Source organism: Canis aureus, unplaced genomic scaffold, assembly GCF_053574225.1.
Source record: "Canis aureus isolate CA01 unplaced genomic scaffold, VMU_Caureus_v.1.0 ptg000086l_RagTag, whole genome shotgun sequence".
Taxonomy (NCBI): domain Eukaryota; kingdom Metazoa; phylum Chordata; class Mammalia; order Carnivora; family Canidae; genus Canis; species Canis aureus.
In genome coordinates, this window is record NW_027554427.1 from 362,529 (window position 1) to 373,242 (window position 10,714).

At 42.1% G+C, this 10,714-nt stretch overlaps 1 long non-coding RNA gene across 1 annotated transcript; it reads left to right on the top strand.

Moving 5' to 3' along the window:
• The first annotated feature begins 301 nt into the window (after positions 1-301).
• On the top strand, positions 302-9,375 carry LOC144309570 (uncharacterized). The gene is made up of 5 exons (XR_013375529.1): positions 302-481; positions 1,115-1,219; positions 6,117-6,224; positions 7,842-7,965; positions 9,238-9,375. It is a non-coding gene; the product is annotated as an uncharacterized LOC144309570 (long non-coding RNA).
• The last annotated feature ends 1,339 nt before the right edge of the window (positions 9,376-10,714 follow it).

A 10,714-nucleotide genomic window follows, 5' to 3' on the forward strand; every position in this document is an offset into this window, starting at 1 on the left:
CCTTAAATTTCAAATGTAAATAACTAATCAAAAACATGGAAAAAATACCACATAGGTCAAGAGGAACATGCCCCCTCTCCAGAATCGGCCAATGACTTTCAAAGGTTGCAGCCCTTAAAAGGAATCTATGGAGAATCATGATCATGACTTAGTTTAAGAGATCAGACTTTTCAAGTAAAAGCTTACAATGCAGGGGAAGTATCGTGGGATGTTGACATGGTCACCGCTCGCACAGTCAGTGCTGGTGACAACTGGCACAAGGGCAGCCCCTCCATGAGAGCGCTTTGACTGTGAAAGACTCAACAGCACTCTGTTCTCTGAACCCTCATAGCTCGTGGGTGGCCTCAACCACGGGTCCTCTTCCCTGTCTGTCTAGGTTTTATACAAGCAGAACTGGGAAGACACCAACGATGAGTACCTGCGTCCCCCTGATGCCCCTGAGCTTGTCCAGGCAGTTAAGAACACAGCCATGTGTGGGAAGGTGAGGGCTTCTGCTCTGTCATGAACTCTGTCCTCCTCCACCTAATTCAGAGGAATCCCTGGTGCTTGTGCGGACCTGGCGCGTGGTGGCCCAGCCTTTCTGCGAGTGTCCTTGAGCCGTGTGGGCTGCAGGGGTTGTGGCTGGCAAGGGGGAACTGAGGGGAAAGCTCTTGAGTGGGAGGGAGGGTCCTGGTGGGAAGCTGAACACGTGGGGAGAAGGGAGATGTGCCGGAGACCTGGCTCTTAGAGACCGGGGCTACCCTTCGAGTTATTTCTGACTATCGCTCTTACGAAATGTTTATTTCGTGACAAGGAACTATGCGAGGTGCCTCCTGCCTCCTTCCGCTTGCATTCATAGTTGTTGTGGGAAGCAGATAAGGCCCCAGAGAGGAGATGAAACAAAATCCGACACATCTACCCTCCTGAAAACATGATTTGTCAGGAGAAGCAGGACACGCTGTTAATGAAGATGACTTGGACTGAGTGGAATGGGGGAGGCTATCTGGAGATTCCATTTGCCTTTGCTCTTACCCTGCCCTCGGTTCTTCTTGCTATTGATGGATGAATTCAAAATTGTGTATTTCGTATAAGTGGGAGCTCCTATCTCATAACTTCTCACTCTTTTCTGATTTAGAAACTGTACACTGAGGACTGGGAAGCTGACAAAAGCTTGTTTTACGCGTACAACGATAGCCCAGAGCTGAGACGGGTGGCCCAGGCCCAGAAAGCCCTCAGTGATGTAAGTCAAGTGCAGTCAACATTGTTTGGGAGTGTGGAATCGGGACGCTTCCAGTTAGGTCTTCTGGCCAAATGTTCTTTGCAATTCCTCTTTCAAAAAGACTAAATGTCATAATAGCAGATGAATACATCTAGAATCGTTGTAATTTATGATGTGTACTTAGATGTATAATTTATATTAGATATAATTAAACCCAATCTTGTTTTTTATTAGTTGAAGAACCTGAGTCTAAGACCTAGGTCATTAGTGGGCAAAACCCAGATTAGAAACCTGATCTTGTGATCCCAAGACCGGTGTTCTTTCCACTGTAGCCTGTGCCCTCTGTTCCCTTGGCTGGAGTTGAAGTTCTTCAGTGACAGTAGAGTGGCACTTAAAAAAAAAACCTGTTGGGATCGTAGCCATTTCCCGAAATATATTAAGTGAAAAATGTTATTGAAGGAGTTTGATTTGCTTCCTAATTTTAAAGTGTGAATTGTGATGTGTCCCCCTTTGTCTACATGAACTGACACACTTGTCCAAACATGGCTTGTGTAGTTACCCCACAAAAGCTCTTGCCGTAAGGTATACACAGAGGATATTTCAAAGATATGGAGGATATTTCAAAGTTAGTAAAAAGAAAAATCAGCTGTCTCCACTGACCAGAATTTTAGTGTCTTTTATCTTGAAAACAGTTTTAGAGGGACTTAAAAGGCCTAAGAGACTCCTTAGGTTGAAAGCTATATCCGCAGCAGAGAACTCCACTTGATTCTAGCACTTCCCCTTGTTTTGAGGAGCTTTATTTCTTGACCTCTGGATTTGCTAGAGGCTATATTGAAAATCCAAAGGCTACTGTTCTAGTCTTCAGGAGAGCACTCTTGTATAAAACAACAAGTTGTTTTTGATTCAGTTGTCAATCAGACCCCTAGAACTTCTTACATTCACTATGGACTTAACAAGTCAGTTGGCGTCTTGAAAATTACAGGGATTTATTTCCAGTGGGTCTTAGGATCCTATCTTGCCTTGTACTGGAATTATGCAGACTCATTTGATGGTGTCTCCGACTTTTGAGGTCTTGATCTTTTATTGCCTCTCACTCGATGTCATTTGCAAATTTAGGGGATATATTTTTATCTGTTTTCATATAATTCATTAAAATATAGCATAGATTATGCTCCAGTCTTTCCATAGAGTAACATAGGAACTAGAGAAGCCATAACAAAAACTTAAGGCTCTCTAGTACACGGTACCAATTTTAATGTGTAGGGACTTCTTGCTTCTAAGTTCATTTTCTGGTTCTGTATCTTATGAATATATAATATTGTGTAACCTTCTGTATCTATGAATATGTATTACTGTGTGACCTTTATCAAGTGATCAGTAGTTACTTGTTGAAAGTCTATGCATGGACAGCTGGCAGGATAGAAAAGAAGTTTTCATCCTTTCCCTTGAGATTTTATAATCAGGCTGGTAAGATGAAATTGTTATACATGAAACAATAAGAAAACAGTTTTCAAAAATCTTAGGGAGCAAATTCTACAGTCTAATACTTGCTGAAAAGACACATGCAAGTAATTAGAGAAGGCCTCGTGGAAGTGGTAATCCCAAGGGAAAGGGCAGTTATGACCAGAAAAGGCATTCCAAGTAGAGAGTACACTTGAAACGAGGGACAGAGGTGGAATGAGTCTGGTGAGGAGAAAGAAACTGAATGCTGTGGACACCTCATTAGGAGGGTGCTTTTAAGGAAGTGGTGGCAGGACCTTGAAAATCAGACCAAATAGCTTTGACATGATATGGTAGTCCTTAAGAGATACCCTGTGATTTTTTGGGGGGCAAACAGTATGGTAAAAGTAGGATATGGAAAAACTTTGATGGACAATATAGTGGATTGGGACTAGGAATAATTGTGATACATTGAAGAAGACTATTTTAATAATATCATGGAATGAAAGGGAGGACAACGGAGAGGAAGAAAGGAATCTGAGGGCAATAGGTATTTTAAAAGTGTTAAGGACATTGGATATTGGAGATGAGAGAGTGAAAGGAGCCATCAAGGAGCTTACAACAGAGACTGGTAGTCTGGGTGTATAGGGGTACAACTGTACTAGTGAACGGAGGAATGGAGTTGAGATGCCTCATCCATAAGATGCCTTGATCTGGATCTTCCATTAGAAACTTTGTCCTATTGCACAGGCATAAGAACAGGACAAAAGATTAATATTGGAGAGTCATCGGAATAAAAGTGATAGCTGAGGACATGAAAATATATGAAGGGGGGGTGGAGTAGTGTATGGCCAAGGGCAGAGTTTTGGAGGATACCCCTACTTAGGACATCTGGAAAGCAGCCGGCAGAGTAATGAGAGAACAAATGGTCAGAGAAGTTGAAGGAGAACCAGGAAATGCCGTGTCACGTGAGCTCAGGAAGAGTGTCCAAGAAGATACTTAATTTCCCGTCTCCCTTTACCTATAAGATGGACAGATGAAGGGAAACCTCCATGCCACTTTGGTTCTAGGGACTTCAAACAGGTACAGTTGACCACATGTCTTGAGATACCTCAACAGAATACATAATGGAGACTGCATAGTGAAGTAAAATCTTCCCATCCTTCCTCAGAAAAATGTGGCACTTAAGATACGGGTTGTAACTTTATTGCAGACTAACTGCACCAAGCATCAGGTTCCCAGCCTGCCTATTAATACTGTTGTCCACACCATGAGCTCCTACAGTTCTTGGGCACAGAGGCTCCCCCCGCCCCCCCCCCCCCCCCGTGGGCTGTTGTTCACAGAACATTCCGCTGCCTAGGCACGGAGATCTCAACTGAGGGCTTGGGTTTGGAGGCTTTCTGTCCCCCTCACCTGTGCCTTCTTCCAGTTTCTCTGAAACCCACTTACTAGGTTTCTCTTGTTATCTGAGCCGAAACAAATATTTGGCAAATACCAAGAGAGACTTTAAGTGGATCCAGAGTACAGAATTCTAACAAGACAGAATTCTGAACAAAGTTCCTGAGAAATGAGGACTTCTAGATCCGGTTTCTCTGGAGCTTCCTGACAGGATGCCCTACTTAGTAAGCATTCATTCTGATAGGACTTTGCTCACTCTGAGGACTCGGCCAGCCATGGAAAATACCAATCGCCCTATGCCTAAAATAAAGCCTTCGCTCCTTAAAGACTGAGTAGAGGAACTAATATAACTGCATCTTAAAACTGGTCTTTTGTATCTCCATTGACCCTTGGATATTCGTAAAAGCTTTTGTTTTAGGCAGTAGGTAGACGTTGTTAGGATGGGACATAGTTAGACTTGGTTAAAGCATGAAGATGACTGGGACCTTGGAACTATCCAGCTTCTTTTTTTAAAAGGTTTTTATTTATTCATGAGAAACAGAGAGGCAGAGACCCAGGCAGAGGGAGAAGCAGGCTCCCCACAGGAGGCCTGATGCAGGACTCGATCCCGGGTCCCCAGGGTCACACCCTGAGCCAGACACATGCTCAACCACTGAGCCCCCCAGGTGCCCCAGGAACTATCCAGCCTCTGTATGTTGTAAATAAGAATACTGCCACCTGGAAGGAGAAGTAATTTGTGTAAGTCTCACAAGTGAGTAGTAGCAGAGTTGGCACAGTAAGTCTCCTAATGAGATTTCCCTCCATGGCGTCAGTATATAAAACATAGATTCAGAAATCCATCATTGAACCTTTGCTCTGGTCAGGGTCTGCCCAAGCCACGAGGGCTCCCAAATGAGAGGTTACGTTTGCTGTCATCCAGATCTGACAGTCCAAGGAGGGGCAGATAGGTAAACAACCAGTCATGGCATCATCCGACAGTTCCTTCCAAGGAGCTAACGGTCACATTGAGTGAGACCCCAGGAGAAGGTCTTCAGGTCAGGGAGGGTTCAGGAGGGGATCTTGTGCTGACCCAGGGCCATGGAGAATGAGCAGCAGCCTGTAGGCAGATGGGGAGAGTCTGGAGCTGGGGCATGTTGAAGAAAGGGAACAGCAGGTACAAGGTCCACAGGCGTAAGAGGGCTTCATGTATCTGGGGATTGACAAATCGTCCTGCTTTTTTGGAGGCAGGGTTCAAGGTTGACGGAAGGAAAGCCCTGAGTAGTCAGTAGTGAAGGAAAAAGAGGGCAAGGGTGAAGGGGCTGCTGCATGCTTAATGGACATGATACTTTAACAACAGAGAGGCCTTTAGTAAGTTAAAGGAAAGGAGCTAATGAAGAGCGAGCAGTTGAAGCTGTCGAAAAAGAAGGGGTGACTGTGGACATGGCACAGGGGGCTGCTGGTGGGAATAGCAGTACGAAGGGAGAGCCAGATATTCTTAGGTTGAAAAAGTGACCCTTTCCTTTATGACTTCTGGCCCTCAGCTGCACCTGCAGGTTTACAAGTACATTGGAGTCCAGGTTCCTCTTCATGGGGACAAGACCTGTGTAGAGTTCCTGCTGACAAAGAAATCTCTCCATCTTTCTTTTTTTGAGAAATACTGTTTTGATTAAATTCCATTATGCTTGCCTCAATTTTCATATCAACAATATGTTTTCAAAGTGAGTACAGGTTAAAGGGGCCCTTGTTAAAGTACTATTTGCCTGGAGAACCCAACCAGTACATTTTATGAAACTGATTCGTTTCTTCCCAGAGTTTCTTCACTGTAAAAGTGCTCTTTTTTTTCCCTCTGAAGTTCTCTGCCCCTGGTCTTTGAGAGCTCTTTAGAGGCTGGTTTTCAGCCTCTTGTAAGTGCTCCAAATCTCTGTTGAGTTGCTAATTGTTTTGATGATGGCACTACCATCTCTCATTGTAACCGGACCCATGTGTAAGCCAAGAGGAGCACGGCTGTGCGTGAGCTCTTGAAGCGGCCCCTGTCCTCCCATGTGAACCCTTTCATAGTCTGTGCTCATGGCAATTCTCCAGTGTGTGTAATGTCTTACAGAGGAAATACCAGGAAGACTTTGAGAATACGAAAGACCAGATCTACTTCACGTAGACCGAAACACCAGAGTACAAAGTGAATAAACAAGCTGGAGTGGCAGCTAGCAAGGTATGAAGAAATGCTCTTATTTGTCATGATGGTCTTATTGTGGGTGAGTTTCTTAGAAATTTTGCTTTTGTATGTAATGAAAAAAAAGAGGGTTCTTGGGGCTCAACAAAAAGTGCAATTTGGGGTTATCATAAGGCTACCAAATTTTTGAAAAATTTTCCTATGTCTGACCTTTAACAATAGTCAGGTATCATCTTCAGTATTTGTTAAAGGACCTTTTGATACCTGCAATTAGAAAGGTTGTGCTCTCAGACAGAAGGACCCCTCAAGAAAGGACAGCTGTCAACCTTCTCTGAATATGGAAACTCCCACACAATCTATTACCATGATTTTTCTTATTTTCCTTCAGCAATTGCTGAACATCTAGACACAGACAAGATACACAAATCCATGGATATGCTCCTATACTCTGTAGAGTAGACTTTGGTAAGAAGAATCCTGGACGTTCTAAAGCACTAGAAATAAACTTCAAAGCCAATCAGACTTGGTTGAAACCCTAGCCTTGGCCCTGCTGAGGGAGTGAAAGCAAGGATATCACACCACCAGGAAGCCATTTAGTATCCAGGTGCAAAATAGTGATGTTTTAGATCAGGAGGGGAGCAGGGCTGATGGATGAAATGGACTTTGAGAATAGAGCTGACCTGGTTTGCTATTGGGTTGGATGTGGGATATGAGAAGAATGGGTCTAAGCAACTGGAGGATGGGATTTCTCTTTATTAAGAGAGAAGAGTGTGGAAGGAGGGCATAATTATTTTTGGAGGGAAAACGTGAGCTAAGCTTCCAACATGTAGGATTTGAAATGCGTTTTAGACATCGAAGTGGAAATGTTAAGTGGGCAGTTGATAGTACAAGTCTGAAGTTTCAGGGGAGATATATGGGAGGGTTGTATAAATTTGGGAGTCATCAGTATATGGAGAGTATTTAATGTCCGAAGACTGGAGGCCATCAAGGGAGCAAGCATAGACAGAAAACTCTAAGGACTGAACTCTGGAGTATCTCCATGTGAACACATCAACGAGATGAGGTAGGAGTAGAGTGAGGAGAGAGTGAGAAGTGAGTGAAGGGAGAAAGGAGCGATCCGCTATTTAAAATGTTTCTGAATTGAAATTACCAACGTATGGTCACTTCTGCACGCACGTGAACTGCACACATGCTCACACACAGTCAATGAGGCATCAGAGGATAGATTTTGATGATGCTTCTGGCTTGCTTTCTTGAAAAAATGTGTTGGCAGTTAGGTCACTGGTGGCTAAGTTAAATGAGAGTTGTGGAGTAGCAAGTGTCTGAGACATGATACACTGCCATTATTTGTGTATGTCTTTTTCTCTTTGAGGGCAAGGACCAGGTGTTATTCTTTCATGTATTTGTCCCAAGGCCAGCATGTAATGAATACCCTATGGATGTTTTTGAGTGAATAAATGAATGGGAAGAAAAGTTATCCTGGAGATTTATGGAGTTTCTTTGCTGCTGTTATGAGTTACTATGAGTATTTTGTTTATAAAATGTCAAGCTGCCACTTTTCTAGAGAGAAAATTGATTTGTAGAACTATGTCATAATATCCATAATAGAGACAAGAACAAAAGTAACCCAGTTACTTTATCATTTCACTCCTACAGGTAAAATACAAAGAAGACTCTGAAAAGAATAAAGGAAAGCCTGATTATAATGTACTTCCTGCCTCAGAGAACCCACTGCTCAAGCAGCTGAAGGCGGCAGGAAATGCCCTGAGTGATGTAATAAGTACGTTCTTGTCAGAAAGTGTTTTTTTTAACTTTAGCTGCTAGAGAGATGAACTATCTCTCTTTCTATAATGACTAAATGCATACATAATTTTGCAAATAATTTAGGATTCTAGTGTAGCAGTTTCCCTGGAACTATATAACCACAGGAAGACAGGAATGCCCCCTGAGTATGATGTGTGTTAGTTTGGGAGGGGGGGTGCCTGTGGATTTAGCTCAAGGGGCAGAGAAAACCTCATTTGCTTATAGGTTCTAGTGCTTGTGCTTCTTTGGGATCCTGACACAGAAAGAGGCTTTGCAAGGGGCAGAGAGTGAGAGGTGAAGTTGTGTGTGCACCCTGCCCTTGTGTTCTTCAAGCAGGGCAAAGACAAATGTCCTGGGTTCCACAGGTTCTTCCCCTCACCTCTGTCATTCTCTGTGCAAATCTTGGCCCTAGAAACCATCATTTGCAGAAAGCACGACTTAAAAGATGGCTCCCCCAAAAGACAAACAACAACAACAAAAAATAAAAGGTGGCTCCCTAAGTCTTCACAGGAGTTTCTACTTGTAGAATTAAGAGTCTGACCAATCCATAAGATTTAAAATAAAACAGATCGGATAAGTGAGAGATGCATTAAGAGACTAACAGCCCAAGACCACTTTGACTATATAAATAAGAGGGAACATGTGATCAATTAAGTTATTCCCACAGTATTAAGCTTTCCCAATATTTGAGGATTATACATGGTGTTCCCCCTGTGGGTTAGTTATCTTTTCTTTGTCCCTCAAATTAAGTCAGCACCATAGAAATGTGTACCTGTGATTGAGGAATGAGGCGAGTGGAGTTGGAGTGGCAGGTGAGAGAGCGTGAGTGGATCTGTCCAAATAGCCCTGTTGGGAAATCAATGCAAAGCATGTTTTCTGTTTCCTAAATAAAGGTCATCTTTATCAAACCTAGCAAAGCTCAGGTTCAAACCTACTTTGTTGATAAAGAGAACAATATAAATTTTTAAAAACCAAAAAGCACCATGTACAACCTCAAAACCTAACATGAGAAAGGGACAAGACTCTCACTTTATCAGTTGTGCATTTAAAATCCAGTGGTTGTTTATTGTCAGTATTAGAGCTAAATTTGGGTCATAGCTGAGAGGAAGAGTGAGTAGCTTTATCATCTGAGTTCCTGTATATACCTATATACAGGATATACTATCTGTTTGTGTAAGGAGGTTTTTTCCTTGGTGGAAGGAGGAAGAGAGAGTGTATTTCTCAACTTATACTAAACATTTTTGTGAAGGTTTGTTTCAAAAAGAATTCACTGTTGCTCAGAAGATTCCTGTCTGTTGCACCATCAGTGAAAGACGAGTCTGAGTTGAGGGAGAGCGGATGTAGCAGTCCTGAAGTACACACAAATCTCCACAACTAAGGGCTTGGTCTGAGGTAGAGTACTGGTTTCTTGACTTTTTTTTGGTGAATGTTAAAAACCTAAACTTTACAGTAATTGCTAATAGAAGAAACTTTTCATTCACTACACCCCAATATTGATTGTCAGTTTTTAAGACCGTTGACAGGATATATCTTTTTATCTTCTCCTTCTTGTTTATTGTTGTTGAGAAATACAAGCACTATAATCAGTGTGGGAGTGACAAGAATCTACTTTGATTTTTTTCTTCGACAGGAACCATACAAGGAAAACTATGAAAAGACCGAGGCAAAGAGCATAAATTACTGTAAAACCCCCAAATTCCAACTTGATACAGTTCTGCACAACTTCACTAGTGATGTAAGCAATTCTGTGGTTACTTCTTCTGTTAAGAAAAGATCCATTATTCTCCCCCAATAAATACATGAAATATGTTTTGTCTTTCAGACCAAATACAAAGATTCCTACTTAAAGAATATTTTGGGACACTATGTGGGCAGCTTTGAGGATCCATATCATACACACTGCATGAAAGTTGCACCTCAAAACAGCGATGTAAGTCCTAAGACAGTTGTTTAGCTTTCCACTTAACACATCTTTAGGGCATGGATAAAATGGTTGCATCCTCGTGTCTGATTTTTCTTCCTCGTAGAACAACTACAAAGCAGAATTCGAAGAAGACCGAGGCAAAGGCTTCTTCCCCCAGACTATAACTCAAAAAAATGAAACAATCGAGAAGCTGGATCCATGTAAAGATGTGAGTCTGTAGTATGACCTTCAAACATCCTGGCCTCCAGAGCATCTAGCGGTTCAAGAGAAATTTAAAATTTTAACACTTTTCAAATATATGCAAGCAAGGAAATTATAAGAAACAAAATCTATCTTGTAGGTGATGAACTGTTTTCCCTAGCTGTCATCCATACTTTTCAAGAGCTAATTCTAGTTCATTTCCCCAAAGAGGAGTTATCAGAAATCTGAAGAATGAGAAAGTTTCTTGTACAGCTGCGAAAGCATCTCTAAAACACTGCAGTCTAATTAGAAAAGAGCCTTGTGTTTTATTAACTACAAGTTTCTTTTCTTTTGGGGAATGGGTTCTCCTTGCTTGGACTATAGGATTTGATTGCTAAGACTATTCCTTTTTTCCTCCACAGCACACCTACAAAGTCCACCCAGATAAAACAAACTTCACTCAAGTCACCGACTCTCCTGTGCTGGTGCAAGCCCAAGTCAATTCCAAGTAACTGAGTGATGTAAGTTCCTTTAAATAGGCAGGAAATCCAATTTTGAGGGATAACCTATCATAACTCTGTATATAAAATCCAGTGACTTGTCACATTTACCAAAAAAAAAA